Source organism: Bufo gargarizans, chromosome 1, assembly GCF_014858855.1.
Source record: "Bufo gargarizans isolate SCDJY-AF-19 chromosome 1, ASM1485885v1, whole genome shotgun sequence".
NCBI lineage: Eukaryota > Metazoa > Chordata > Amphibia > Anura > Bufonidae > Bufo > Bufo gargarizans.
Window position 1 is genome coordinate 134,157,168 of NC_058080.1, and position 16,176 is coordinate 134,173,343.

At 43.9% G+C, this 16,176-nt stretch overlaps 1 protein-coding gene across 11 annotated transcripts in view; it reads right to left on the bottom strand.

Moving 5' to 3' along the window:
* Positions 1–10,613, bottom strand: part of YIPF7 (Yip1 domain family member 7) — a 145,579-nt gene extending 134,966 nt beyond the window's left edge. The window contains exons 1-6 of one of the 11 annotated variants that reach the window (XM_044298726.1): positions 9,068–9,282; positions 8,333–8,680; positions 7,518–7,577; positions 7,349–7,441; positions 5,563–5,621; positions 5,224–5,367 (exon numbers count right to left, since the gene is read on the bottom strand). The gene's annotated coding sequence lies outside the window, so the exon portion shown is untranslated. Of the gene's footprint in view, positions 1–2,615; positions 2,725–5,223; positions 5,368–5,562; positions 5,622–7,348; positions 7,442–7,517; positions 7,578–7,984; positions 8,898–9,067; positions 9,283–10,296 lie in introns of those variants that run through there. The other 10 variants (XM_044298742.1, XM_044298752.1, XM_044298764.1 and 7 more) reach the window with 10 other exon arrangements.
* Between the last annotated feature and the right edge of the window lie 5,563 nt (positions 10,614–16,176).

The window sequence follows — 16,176 nt, forward strand, 5'->3', positions numbered from 1 at the left end:
ATAAAAATTTGACAGATTATTATAAGAAAACTCCCTTTTATTATTATAGACACGATCAGAGCTGAGATGACTTCTAGGTATAGAGGAAAGCTACCAGTGTCCTCTTCTCCCAGGACCTACCCCCATATTCAGTCATCTGGTAGCATCTTGCTGCTGTGTAATATTTGAATGTATCCATAAAATTTCCTGGTGGGCCCTAGGCACCCCAGTCCAACACTGCTTGTAAGGCATTTTTCACACAGGAGAGTTTTCCGTTCAGATGTGATGCGTGAAGCGAACACATAGCATCCGGACTGAATCCTGACCCATTCATCCCAATGTGTCTGTGCATATTTCACGCATCATCTTTGCGTTCAGGAAAAGTTACAGCATGTTCTATATTGTGTATTTTTCACGCAGCTCTGGCTTCATAGAAGTGAATGGGGCTTCGTGAAAAACGGAAGGCATCCGGATGCAATGTGTTTTTTACTGATCGTTACTAGTGTTGAGCGGCATGTCCCATATTCGAATTCGCGAAATTTCGCGAATATTCGAAAGAATATTCGTAAAATATTCGCGAATATTCGAATTCGTTATTATTTCGCATATGCGATAATTCGAATTTTCGCATCGCATAATACATATTATGAGATGCAAAATTCGCATGTGCGCTAATGAAATCGCCTTACGAAGATTCGCAACTCAATTCAATCACTAATGTAAGAATGCAAAGCCCTTTGCCTCTGTTCTGGGACAAGTGCCCGATATTCGCCTGTGCGCTAATAAAATCGCCTTACAAAGATTCGCGCCTCAATCACTTTCTAGGCAATGTGAGTAAGATCTGAGCTTTTGGACTTTTGTGAATCAATCGAGATACAGTGGGGGGTGATGACAGTAGTTGACAGAGTACAGATCAATGTAATCTGTAAGGTGGAAACTAAAATAAAAAATACGAATATTCGTAAATCGAATTTTACGAAGTTCTACGTATTCGCGAATATGGTGCTATACTATATGAATGCACAGGCCTTTGCCTCTCTGTTCTGGGGACAAGTGTAGATATTCGCATGTGCGTTAATAAAATCGCCTCACGAAGATTCGCAGCTCAATTCAATCACTAATGTATGAATGCAAAGCCCTTTGCCTCTGTTCTGGGACAAGTGTAGATATTCGCATGTGCGCTAATAAAATCGCCTTACGAAGATTCGCGCCTCAATCACTTTCTAGGCAATGTAAGTAAGATCTGAGCTGTTGGACCTTTGGGAAACAATCAATTATATGTGTACTGTAATTTTGTGAAAAAAAAAACAAAAAAAAAAAAAAAACAAAAAAAAAAAAAAAACGAATATTCGTTTTTACGAATATATAGCACTATATTCGAAATATTCGCGAAATCGCGAAGTTGCGATATTCGCGAAAAAAATTCGCTTTTCGAATATTCGCGCTCAACACTAATCGTTACTAGGAGATTTAGATATTCTTGTTTTTTTTCACGACTAATCCGGATACAATGTGAACAGAAAAACGCATACACTGATAGCAATCGCTGAAAAAACTGAAACCATCAGTTGTTCCTTAAACAGATTCTGACACAGTCTCTATCACTTGTGTGAAAGAGGCCTAACTGCAGCACTGTCCCCATTCACCTCAGCGGGAGCAGTACTGCAGTCACCAGCTCCGTCCATTACACAATAAATAGAGCAGTATATTCTGGGCACCGGGTGGGAATGCAGGGTATCCGACCTCGCTGATTAATATTTAAGCCATCATTAGTAAAATGCTGGACTACCTCCTTAAAGGGGTTGTCTGGGTTCAGAGCTGAACCCGGACATACCTCCATTTTCACCCTGGCTGCCCCCCTGACTTGAGCATCGGAGCAGTTCATGCTCCGATGCTCTCCTTTGCCCTGAGCTAAATCGCGCAGGGCAAAGGCATTTTTTGGAGATCCGGTGACGTACCGGGCTCTCCATGGGGCTGCCGGGAAGCCTGGTGACCTCACCGGCACTGATGGGCGGGATTTAGCGCTGCCCTAGCCAGTAAAACGGCTAAGGCAGCGCTAAAGCCCGCTCATCAGAGCCGGTGACGTCATCGAACACACTGTGTGTTATGATAAACAAAAGAGCACGTGCCCTGCACGATGTAGCGCAGGGCAAGGGAGCGCATCGGTGCATGAGATGCTCCGATGCTAGCCTCAGGGGGGCTGCCTGGGTGAAAATAAGGGTATGTCCGGGTTCCGCTATGAACCCGGACAACCCCTTTAAGCTAGAGAAAACTGAGTGAGAATCAAACTCAAAAACTAAAATAAATAATGATAATGAAGTAATAATAACATAAAGTACTATAACCAGATGATTCACACTTGTGAAAAAAGAGGAAGTCATTTCCATTGTTGATCACTGGAATATTTCAAGTTCATGACTGTAATAACATGGAAATCATGGGTTTTAGCACTTAAAAGATAGATTATGGTACAGCGACATGGCTGATTTATTGCAACAAGTTAGAGGGGGGAGTCTTATACAATGACACTGCGGCAGAGCCTGTTAGTACAGGGGGCAGCAGCAGATTTAAGGGTTAAACACAGAACAAGCTGTTTTATTAGTTCTTACAGTATTTAAATTGCAGTCGGCACATACCTTAAGTGAATGTAAATGTACAGAAACACGACAGTTGTATATCAGTTGGGGCGAGGATCCGGGAGCTATTTATACTTGGCTATATTTGGTGGAGGTACATGTGTTCCAGCCAGAAAGATCATCTGGCTGCAGGATGACCAATTTGGATACACGGTAATAATACTAATAATAGTAAGAAGAATGTGTGCACAGGAGAGCAGCAGTGCGGTCACAGACCTGGTCAGCTGCCTAAAAGAATAGGACTTGACAAACAATTACTCAACAATGTGATAGACAAAAGACCGGAAAGCATTATACACAGTTATGTAATGTACACTGCTAAAGCAACAAAAATCTAAGGGAACAGATGATAATGTCGCATGCCCCTGAGGAAGCAGGAGAGAAGCCCGGGTCAGACCAACCCCAAATAGGGATTGTGGAGCACATTTATTAAGAGCAGTGTTTTAGACTCTGGTCTTAGACTACTTTCACACTAGCGTTTTTGCTGGATCCGGCAGGGCTCAGCAAAAACGCTTCCGTTACTGATAATACAACCGTCTGCACCCGTTATGAACGGATCCAGTTGTATTATCTTTAACATAGCCAATACGGATCCGTCATGAACTCCATTGAAAGTCAAAGGAGGACGGATTCGTTTTCTATTGTGTCAGAGAAAAATGTCTTGCGCCACATCCCAGGACGGAAAGCAAACTGCAGCATGCTGCGGTTTGCTCTCTGGTATGAGAACGGAATGCATTTTGGAGCATTCCGTTCTGTTCAGTTACTTTTTGTCCCCATTGACAATGAATGGGGACAAAACTGAAGCGTTTTTTTTCCGGTATTGGGACCCTATGATGGATATCAATACCAGAAAATAGAAACGCTAGTGTGAAAGTAGCCTAATAACCCCTATATTTGGCGGTGGGTCCGCCAAAGTTATGATGAGTTATACTTTGGCGTATCCAGCGCCAGTTCTAAATGTAAGACAGCTTCTTTGCTGTCATACATTTAGTCCATTTTCTACGCCTAAAGCAGAGGTAGAAAATGGTACATTAGACAGGCCTGCCGGCCCATCCCCTTACCCACTGTGCCCACAATTTTAACTAACCCTTGCGCCACCATCTGCACCTGAAATATTTTAGGCATATTTCAGTCAGGGGCGTAGCTAAAAGCTCATGGGCCCTGGTGCAACAGTTCAGCTTGGGGCCCCTTCCCTCAGCACTGGTGCACCTAGCTTTTCTGTCGCCCAAGGCAAAAATTTAAATGCCCCCCCCAGGCCAAATTCTTAACCTAAGGCTGAATGCACACGTATAGATCATACGAGTGTACTACTGTAGTGCAGCGGCGGCATGAAGCACATGGCGTCATAGCAACCAATGACGCCGTGCGCTCCTGCTGTCAGCAGGGTGCCAGGCCGGGATACCACGGACCGCTCACGTCCGTGTGCATTCGGCCTAAGGCCTCTTGCACACGAACGTGTGCGCCCCGTGGTCGTGCTGCGGCCTGCAAAATGCGGGCCGCAATGCACAAGCACAGTCCGTGGGGCAGCCGCAGCGGATCGCGGACCCATTCACTTTAATGGGTCCGCAATCCGGACGTTCCGCAAAAAGATAGGACATGTTCTATCTTTTTGCAGAACGGAAGTACGGGACGAAACCCCTTGGAAGCACTCCATAGTGCTTCCGTAGGGTTCCGTTCCGCATCTCCAGATTTGCGGACCCATTGAAATAATTGGGTCAGCATCCGTAATGCGGAATGCCCACCGAACGGCACCCGTGTATTGCGGATCCGCTACATGACATGTTCATGGTTCAGCCACCTTTGGCAATACGGCCGTTTTGAAACCAAAACTACCAAGGGTGTTACAATAAACGCAGAGTAGTGAGCCGATGGTAGTTTTAATTTCACTGCGACTGTAGTTCCAAAGGTTACTAATCCCCTGTTCCAGACAATGAAAACACACACACAGTCAAGTAATCTATAATTTTTGTTTATCAAAAATAATAACAGTAAAAAAAAATATGTATATATATAATTGATGATATCTTGAAGGGGAGGTGGACCGTAGCAGGGTGGAATGTCTGGGGCTGGCAATGTTAGGCCCTCTGTCCTCTGCATAGGCTTAAACATTACGGGCCCCAGGAAAAGATGCAGGGAGAATGTGTGGGGTGTGGAGAGTGGAGGGGTCTGAGGTGGAGGGGTCCCAAGCATTTGTGGAGGAGGGAGTTTGAAACGAAGTGGGAGGAAAATAGTGGAAAACTAAACAGAAGGAAACACATGCTCGAGGGTGGGTGGGAATGGGAAGGTTGGCAGGAATGGGAATGGGTGTAGGTTTGGGAAGGGGGGTAGGTTTGTGCTGGGGGGTGGGATTGGGGGCGGTGCATAATTTCCCACGACCCATTCTCTATCATGTTCTTAAACTTATGCAACTGCCCGGGCAACATTGAGTCCATCAAAGTGATTAGGCTTAGCCCATAATGGTAGTTAGGACTGAATTGAATCGCCGACTCCGCCCCCTGCCAGCGGCGCATCAAGTCATCACTGACTACCTTCTGATGTTTGGCAAAACCTTCAAGAGCGTCGGAAACGACCTCTATCAGGTCCACATAATTACTTTGACTGCTCCTACCAGGGCCTCTGTTGAGCGGAGGGATCAGATAGGGGACCCTGATTGTCCTGAGCCACTGCATGAGGGACAGGAGGGCTGGGGGTGTCGATCCTTTCCGGTTCCGCCTCAAGAGGGGTCTCAGGCTCCCGAGTGCTGCTAGCAGTTCTGTTGGGAAAAAAAAGGAAAGTAAATAATTGTCCTTCAAATACAGCATCCAGGTTCTATGCTATGGCTACATTCTATTTTATTGAGACTGCCCGAAACAGAGGGGCAAAACAATCCTCTGTATCAGACAGCCCCTTACACTCAGAGGGAGAGGAAAGCAAACGCTATTTCCATTATTTAAAAAATAAATTATACATATATGGAGGCCTTGAGGTTGCTCCGGAGCCACTCGGGGCGGCTGTAGGCGAAGGTTCCTAAGGGGAAAAAAATTAATAAATAAAAAGTCAAATCACACATAATTTTTTTTAAGTATACAGTACAGACCAAAAGTTTGGACACACCTTCTCATTCAAAGAGTTTTCTTTATTTTCATGACTATGAAAATTGTAGATTCACACTGAAGGCATCAAAACTATGAATTAACACATGTGGAATTATATACATAACAAAAAAGTGTGAAACAACTGAAAATATGTCATATTCTAGGTTCTTCAAAGTAGCCACCTTTTGCTTTGATTACTGCTTTGCACACTCTTGGCATTCTCTTGATGAGCTTCAAGAGGTAGTCACCTGAAATGGTTTACACTTCACAGGTGTGCCCTGTCAGGTTTAATAAGTGGGATTTCTTGCCTTATAAATGGGGTTGGGACCATCAGTTGCGTTGTGGAGAAGTCAGGTGGATACACAGCTGATAGTCCTACTGAATAGACTGTTAGAATTTGTATTATGGCAAGAAAAAAGCAGCTAAGTAAAGAAAAATGAGTGGCCATCATTACTTTAAGAAATGAGGGTCAGTCAGTCCGAAAAATTGGGAAAACTTTAAAAGTGTCCCCAAGTGCAGTCACAAAAAACATCAAGCACTACAAAGAAACTGGCTCACATGCGGACCGCCCCAGGAAAGGAAGACCAAGAGTCACCTCTGCTGCGGAGGATAAGTTCATCCGAGTCACCAGCCTCAGAAATCGCAGGTTAACAGCAGCTCAGATTAGAGACCAGGTCAATGCAACACAGAGTTCTAGCAGCAGACACATCTCTAGAACAACTGTTAAGAGGAGACTGTGTGAATCAGGCCTTCATGGTAGAATATCTGCTAGGAAACCACTGCTAAGGACAGGCAACAAGCAGAAGAGACTTGTTTGGGCTAAAGAACACAAGGAATGGACATTAGACCAGTGGAAATCTGTGCTTTGGTCTGATGAGTCCAAATTTGAGATCTTTGGTTCCAACCACCCTGTATTTGTGCGACGCAGAAAAGGTGAACGGATGGACTCTACATGCCTGGTTCCCACCGTGAAGCATGGAGGAGGAGGTGTGATGGTGTGGGGGTGCTTTGCTGGTGACACTGTTGGGGATTTATTCAAAATTGAAGGCATACTGAACCAGCATGGCTACCACAGCATCTTGCAGCGGCATGCTATTCCATCCGGTTTGCGTTTAGTTGGACCATCATTTATTTTTCAACAGGACAATGACCCCAAACACACCTACAGGCTGTGTAAGGGCTATTTGACCATGAAGGAGAGTGATGGGGTGCTGCGCCAGATGACCTGGCCTCCACAGTCACCGGACCTGAACCCAATCGAGATGGTTTGGGGTGAGCTGGACCGCAGAGTGAAGGCAAAAGGGCCAACAAGTGCTAAGCATCTCTGGGAACTACTTCAAGACTGTTGGAAGACCATTTCAGGTGACTACCTCTTGAAGCTCATCAAGAGAATGCCAAGAGTGTGCAAAGCAGTAATCAAAGCAAAAGGTGGCTACTTTGAAGAACCTAGAATATGACATATTTTCAGTTGTTTCAAACTTTTTTGTTATGTATATAATTCCACATGTGTTAATTCATAGTTTTTATGCCTTCAGTGTGAATCTACAGTTTTCATAGTCATGAAAAAAAAGAAAACTCTTTGAATGAGAAGGTGTGTCCAAACTTTGGGTCTGTACTGTATATATATATATATATATATATATATATATATATACTTACTTCTTGCCGATCCTGGTCCCTGCTTTGTCCACCTCCCCTTGGTGACTATGAAGGCACAGTGGGTGTGCCGGATGTTGTAGATGATAGAGACGACTAGAATAAAGATCATACTGTTCAATGCAATGAGTCAAATAATATTCCCAACTCCAAAATTTTCTTGTTCACTTACAGGACGCTGAATACGGCGGCGCCTTCTTGGTGGGCCTCTACTGTCAGATTCTGTAGACATCTGTACAAGACATAATACCAGACCAAATGCACATTAAAAACTGTACATGAACATGTTTAAAGGACCAAACATGTATGAAATATTGAATAAGTATGGATGGGCACTCATATATGGAGATATATAGGACACAATTTATTGTTAAAACTTTACAATAAAAATACAATCACAATATAAAATGAACAATATATAAAAAAAGGGATGAAGTGGTACAATGAGAGAAGGTCAATGAATAGGCTGTTTTAAAGAGCTGGGGCTGATAACCCAAAAGAATCCTCACCTTGTATTCTCAGGGCTATGGGGTCCTGGGAATTTAATTATTGTGATGCAGGGAGGATAAATGAGGTGATCAGTCCCTGCTCAATTCAGTGACATCTCCCTATAATTTCATAAATGCAATAATCACACACCTACAAAAACGTATTTCACCTATGGTGATATAATTGGTCCTAAGAGGTATTGTCGCTTGATTATCCTGTGTCAATTGTTCATATACCTAGGAATAGTGTTGCGAATAGACAAAGTTTCCTCTGTATTTGGTAGTCTTTGCAAGATGTAACCAGTCTCTTTTTTATATCCGCAAAGAACTGTTGCAAAATGTAACCAGTCTTTTTTGTATCCATAGGAAACTGTTATAATAGAATCCAGGTTGAATCGCTGTGACAAAAGTCCTTAGTATATATTCCTAATGCAGTTCGTTATTTCCCCATTATCGTTATGTGGCACATCACGAATCTTTACCCACTGTGTGGGCTTACCTTTGCCTGTAACTTGCTGGGACTTGCGGATAGGTCTGTACTCCACACTGTATGCCGGCGTCCCGGTTGTGGAGTTAGTCGCGTCCCACGTGTCTCTCACCGCTGGTTTCAAGGTCCGGTTTGGTGTGAGGATCACGTACCTTCTTCAGGTCTTTTTTTAATGGGATAGAAAAAGTTCCTTTTTCTTCAAAGTGCACTTAAATTCATGAAAGCGGGGTATTTATCCAAGGTCCTACGCCAGACGCGTTTCGGGAAGACGCTGTCCCCTTCCTCAGTGGCATGTATGAAATATTATTTCAATAACTTACTTTGGAATAGATAAATTGTTTCCTGTCCACCACAGAAATTCTCGAAAAAAAAGGGAGAAATATTATACCATGATCATGTTGTGGAAGTTCAACTAAATAAAATTAGTGTGGATGTGAGACACGGCTGAAAAAGTGTGGCACATCGACTGTGGAGAGGCAGATAGTGGATGAGGAGAAGATGAGATGGGATAAGCAAGTGCCACCTGCCCACCACAAGAGCCATATGCCCCCTCAAGTGCCATTTTCCCCCAAGTGCCACCTGCCCCCCTCAAGTGCCACCTGCCCCCCTCGTGCCACCTACCCCCCTCAAGTGCCATCTGCCCCCCCCAAGTGCCATCAACCCCCCTGTGAGAGATAGAGACAGACAGATAGAAAGAGATAAAGAAACAAAGGTAGATAGACAGACATTAAAACTTCCTATACTTACCAGTTTTGTTTGCAAAGATGGACGATTCTTATGGCTGCTGTGGGAGGGGGCAATTCGTGAGCATGCTCAGTGCGCAAAACGTTTTGATAAGGATCCACTCAAATGGAGCCATTACAGACGGATCCGTCCCTATTGACTTTCATTATGTCCTAGGACAGATCCGTTTGGCTCCGCATAGTCAGGCGGACACCAAAACGCTGCTCCGCCTCCAAAGCGGAATGGAGACGGAGGCAAACTGATGTATTATGAGCGGACCCTTTTCCATTCTGAATGCATTATGGGCAAAAACGGATCCGTTTTGGACCGCTTGTAAGAGCCCTGAAACGGATCTCACAAACGGAAAGCCAAAACGCCAGTGTGAAAGTAAACTAAGAGGGTCAGAAACATATGGGTATGACCTATGAGACCTGCATCATGCCCCAGTTCGGGATTGTGAGTGACTCACACAGACTCAGCAAGGTTTGGACACAAACGTAATGGTTACACACAGTACTGTGGCACAGAGCTTGGCGGTTCCACAGAGATAGTGTGGCACAGAGCTTGGCGGTTCCACAGAGATAGTGTGGCACAGAGCTTGGCATATAAAGCAAACTGTATATCAACACTGGAAGACACAATGTACTGAAATAAATTCACTGAAGACAGGAAGCAAATGATGATAGCCAGGGATGAAGGCGATGGAAGTCCGTCAATGTACTAGACAGAAGATGGCTATGGCATACAGGTTGAGAACAGATAAGTGTCAGAGATATACTGAACTGCTCTGAAATACAAGCCAGTAAGACAGTAAAGACATATAAAATACAACTCAGCAATTAGAAAAACTTCAATGATGACAGCAAACAAAAGACCAGAGGACCACAGGTCCCAGCAATCAGAGAAGCACGTGGCCTAGACATAAAAAGGCTACGCAATCAACAACTCCATCCTAAACTAACCAAGACAAGCTCGGTGATAATCTAACTTGATTTACATGCAAAGTATTTGCATAACAACTACCCCAACCATGTGAACATGAGGCAAAAGAGAAAGTGCGGTTGCTGATAACAGTAAATTAATAATAATGTATGTCCTACTTTTTATCTGGTGCCATACTTGGAGATATAACTATGAAGACAAGCAAAAAACATGAGCAATAGCAGAAGAGACAAATGGAATTCTCTCTACCATGACATCAACACATAGCCCAACACATATAGCAAGCCCACTGTCACTATAGCATGCCGCACCTTTATTTGAGAACACACCGGCAATCACCTTAAAGGGGTTGTGTCGCAAAATATATTCTACATTTTTCAAACCGGCACCGGGATCTCAATACTTGTCTACAGATGTGGAGGAGGCCTCTGCCTTTAACTTGCCTGTTCATCCGTTAATAATTTGAATCAGCGTCTCCAATTTTAACTGTGATGAAATATTTATAAGGCCATGTGAAAGGTGATGTTTTATGAGGTAACAAAAATTGCTTTCCTGAAATAAAAGGCCGTAATAATTCAGTCACCAGTCATGCCGGTCTGGATCGTGCTGTAAGATGCCTTGATTTATCATCTCTCGCCGGCTAATATTTTACTAGACGGCACACTTGGTTATTTACAACCACGATGTGAAAGAATTACTTTAGGAAAAGAACGATATGATGTATATCCAGCTTCTTACTTTTCAGATCATATTCCGAGCATCTGACTTGTGATTCTTTCTTCATTACTTATAAAGACATGAGACTGAATATGTTTTACCTTGGGGATAAAAGAGTTTCCCAACCCCTAAAAATCATGGCTGAAATTAATTGGTAAAATACATTTTTACATATTCATGCAGTGACCCACAGGGGGAGTGCTGCAACGGAGGATCGGAGTGGTAGTGGTTCACAATGGCTGTCCTTACTCTGGCACTACCTGGGGCAATAGTAAATAGAGGGTGCACCCTTTATGCCCTTGGGGCACACCCTGGGACTTTAGGGGACCCCCGCCTGGTAGTAGTTGAGGTGCCATTGATGGTGTACAGTTGGCAGGGTGCAAGGCAGGAGTGAGGTGCAGGGTTGGCAAAAGGTTAATGGATAAAGAACAGTCTTTTTTTTTTACTGAGGATGATGAGGGTTGCAGTACAGATAGCAGTAATGAGTAGTGTTGAGCGCGAATATTCGAATACCGAATATTAATGGCGAATATCGCAACTTCGCTAATTTGCGAATATAGTGCTATCTATTCGCTATATCGAATATGCGTCATTTTTTTACATCTGAAAACATGATTCCTCCCTGCTTCTTTCTTGTGGGTCAATGAGTCATTGGCCCACAAGCAACTTAAGCAGGAAGGAATCATGTATATGGAAAAAAAATGACGAATATTCTAAAAAGCAAATATATAGCAATATAGGGAATATATTCGTTATTTAGAATATTAGTTTTTTTTTTTTTCAATCTGTACTGTTATTCCACTTTGGCATACTGCTCCCCGAAAAGCATCCCCGTCACCATGGGAACGCCTGTGGGTTAGAATATACCATCGGATCTGAGTTTTCCCTGAGATCGTGAAAACTCAGATCCGATGGTATATTCTAACCCACAGGCGTTCCCATGGTGTCGGGGACGCTTGTCAGGGACGCTTGTCGGGGAGCAGTATGCCAAAAAAAGACGAATATTCTAAATAACGAATATATTCCCTATACTGTATTGCTATAACTTTGTTTTTTAGAATATTCGTCATATTCTGAAAAACAAAGTTATAGCAATATAGCGAATATTCGTAAAATACACATATAGACTGCAATGTAGCTAATATAGTGCTATAATATTTTTTTTATAGTCAAATTTTTTTGTCTCTTCTGAACTTCAGTTTTGGAAAAAATATACACTTAAAAAAAAAATACCATAGCACTATATTAGCTACATTGCAGTCTATATGTGTATTTTACGAATATTCTAAAAAACAAAGTTATAGCAATATAGCGAATATTCGTAAAATGCACATATTAGCCATAGCCAACCAATAGGAAAGTTGCCTTATGCAGTTAAAAGAAAATCGCAATACGTGAATAATTTCATCGCATATTATTTGCGATAAATAGAATAATGACGAATATTTGATTTTGACGAATATAAGACGAATATTCAATTGAATATTCGCAAAATCGAATATGGCACCTCCCGCTCATCACTAGTAATGAGGACAATTCTGAGGTATAAGACAGATCTTTGACAATGGCTGTGTATAGGCAGCGGCAATAATGGGGGTAGTACTCCCTGATTCTTTAAATACGTTGCAGTCTTACCAATTTGACCACCGTGGGTGTGCAAGTCTGACAAAAATGTGGTAGGTGCTGGAGGCTACAAGCCATACCATGTGCAGCAAAGTCCAAGTTATCGTTCCTATTCCTGCACACACACTCAGTCTGCATTCACTCAGGGTCAGTCTCCTGGTACAGTCGTTTTTTCTCTGGCAGCTTCTACACTTCACATGAATAGTGGTTTCAAGGAGAAGGGATTCTCTCACCCCACACAGGCTTCATCGAGATTCGAAAGCATCTGCCATCAACACAGGGAGGGCCAGACTGACTCTAAACTGGCCAAAAACTGACAGCACACCACCCTGGCAACTACACCAAGAGGCTGCCAGATTAACTATATACTTGCCCATATTCAGCCATGTGGGATACACTGTGTGTAAAATAAATGACATTAACCCTTTTAGCAATAACTAACCCTTGCAATGGTCCTCTGGGGCACTGCAGTTACATTTAAAACTTACTGTGATTCCCACAATGTTGGCCACTACTTCCCATAGCAGAAAGCAGGAACCATTGGTGCACTGCACTCAATTTAAAAGGTAAGTATGTAAGAGGGTTGCCCCCCCTCCTACAAAGAGGCAAATATAGCCAGTTGCGTTGGTCTTTTTACAGGGGTGATACTACCCAAGTTGTACTGTTCTGTGACTGCGATGTGCCAAATTACGGTGAAATGCGCCAGCCATGTGTCTGTGACAGCTATATCGCCACATACTATGTGATGTGATATGCCGAGTTATGTGCCTCATGCCGCTAAGAGATGCCAGGGAGGACAGGGTAAGAAGTAAATGTCTCAGATTTTATCACATCAGAGTGAGGGCTTTGTCTATATATATAATGCCTGCCTCTATTTTATTAAGTGCATTATTATCTTTTTTCTATAATTTTTTTTTTTTTTTTTCATGAATGTGGCCAGGGACATCCGCACATTTATTTATCATATTGTGCAGGATGTTTTTATCTGTTTTTTCTGTGATTTTTCTGTTTATGTAGTATATGCTTGAGGGAGTGGCACCTTCAAGTGTGAATGCGCACTTATTGTATCTTGGGAGTAGCATTCGTGTACACTATTGCCCTTCCTATTTAACAGGCGACCTTGATTAGGTGGTACATATGGCTGTGCTCGCTCCTCCTCCCATTGGTTGCTTGATGCACATGGAGGTTACTAGGAGCAGCACACCATATGTGCGGCGTCTGCGCTCCTGAACATAGAAGCCCAACAGCTTAGGTAGGTTTAGCGTAGGACCCGCCTGACCTGAGATCACCTTGGCGCGCTTGGTAGGCGGGCACAGACGTGTTTTGATCATAAGATGTAAATACACCATATGTGATGATGTCAAAGGATTTTGAGTGGAAAAACTGAACTCTGACTGACCCATAAAAATATATTAATCACCAGACCAATTTAAAGGGAACCTATTACATTGAAATGCAGTCCGATCTGTACAATGAAAGCAGACCGGCTTGTTCCAGCCACAGTTTCAGTCTGCCTCTCAGAAGTATATTGGGTCAGGGAAAAGGGTATGTGCCGGAGAAAGGTAACAGTTATTTAGAAAAAGAGACAATTTTACTCAATGTTTTTGAAAAAAAAAATAAAAATTGAAAACTAGCCAGAAGTAGTGATGCCATAGAGCAGAATTAAATTTGAGCAGAGGCGCTGAACTTCACAACATTTGGAAAACGCGACAACGTTTACGGATAGCTGGCTAGAAGTAGTAATGCCGTAGAGCAGAATTAAAGGGGTTGTCCAGGTTCAGTGCTGAACCCGGACACAACCCGATCTGCACTCATTCACCATGCTTTTCACACTCCGATGCTCCCCTTAGCCCTTTTCTTGAGATCCGGCGACGTATCGGGCTCTCCATGGGTAAGTCAAGCGGAGGCTTCTGCCTAGCAATGAGCCAGGAGACGTCACGGCAATAATGTCCAAATGTGAACAAAATGTCACACTCCGATGCTCCTTCTTGCCCTGCTCTGAATCGCGCATGACAAGCTCCGATGCTCCACTCATTCATGGTGAATGGGGGCAGATTCGGTTGTGTATAGGTTCAGCTCTGAACCCGGGAAAGCCCTTTAAATTTGGGTGAAGCCACAGAATGCAAGACAATTACCACAACTAAGTGGTACGGCAGCAAATGCATCACCAGCAACATGGTCGGGTGGGAGTTCAGCTCTTCATTGCCACTATGGCCATGGCCACCCTCCTCCATCATCAGAATCCGCACTCTCCCAGCCACTTTTATCAGTGATATGTCATTGTGGGATCCTTGGACCCCTCACAATTCCCTCCTCTATATTTGCCCCAAGTGCCACTGTCACCATGGCTATCACTGTCTCTACCACTACCACCATGGCTACAAATGTCAATACTACTACCACCAACACAGCAATGCATTAGGTCCCCCATTTCCATCTGAACCACCACCTCATGGTAGTCCAAATGCTGACTGTTCTCACAGAACTCATCAACAGGGACACAAGTCAGAGGTTTGGAACACAGATTATTAAACAATAACAAAATTGAAAAGTGTTTTTTGACATTTAATAGGGTGCAATTAAATGTCCCTCCCCTTCTACTAACACACTACACACTGGTATTGACAATTTACAATGGTATATTGACGCACTAAAATGTGCTGAATTAAACTGGTATATTGAGGCAATAAAATGTAAAAGGTATTTGATACACTAGAGATTTTGCAAGTTTTCCCACCTACAAAAACGGAGAGGTCTGTAATTTGTATTGTAGGTACACTTCAACTGTGAGAGACAGAATCTAAAAAAAAAAAATCAAGAAAGTCACACTGTATGATTTTTAAATAACGAATTTGCAAGTTATTGCATGAAATAAGTATTTGAAGACCTACCAACCTGCAAGAATTCTGGCTCTCACAGACCTGTTAGTTTTTCTTTAACCCCTTAAGGACATAGGACGTACCGGTACGCCCTATTTCCCGAGTCCTTAAGGACCAAGGACGTACCGGTACGTCCTGACTTTAAAATCGGCATTCCGGCGCCGCAGGGGTTAATTTGAACAGGATGCCGGCTGAAATCATTCAGCCGGCATCCTGTTAAAACGCCAGGGGGGGTCATGTGACCCCCCCCGTGTCGGCGATCGCAGCAAACCGCAGGTCAATTCAGACCTGCGGTTTGCTGCGCTTTTTGCAGTTTCTGATCCCCGCGGTCCCTGACCGCGGGGATCAGAAACTTTAGAGTGTCTAAAATCAATATAGTACACCCCCCCCTGCACCCCTGCATGATTTGATGGCAGCGGGTGGTGCAGGGGGGGGTGTCGCAGGCGGTGGGGGCGTTGCGGGAGGCGGGCGGTGCGGCAGGCGGGATCGCGATCCCCCGCCCGCCTCCCATTGAATAATCGTTGGTGTACAGTGGGTATACCAGGGTGCCAGCACATTGCTGGCACCCTGGTATAAACGGCTGACATCGTTGATGCGATGTCAGCCGTTTAACCCTTTCCATACAGCGGTCCGTTCGGACCGCTGTATGGAAAAGGTTAACAGTAAAAGGGAGCTCCCTCCCTCTCCGATCGGGGGGCTGCTGTGCCTTTGCAGCCCCCCGATGGGAGAGGGAGAGAGCCCCCAGACAGCCCCCCCAGAGCCCCGTCCTTACCCTTCCCCGTCTGCGCAGTTCTGACCATAACTGAGCAGACGGGGAAGGTTCCCATGGCAACAGGACGCCTGCTCAGGCGTCCTGCTGTCCATGGTGCTGAACAGATCTATGCTGAAAGCATAGATCTGTTCAGTGTAAGTAAAATACAGTTACAGATACCTATATAGGTTCTGTACTGTATTTTACAGACATCAGACCCA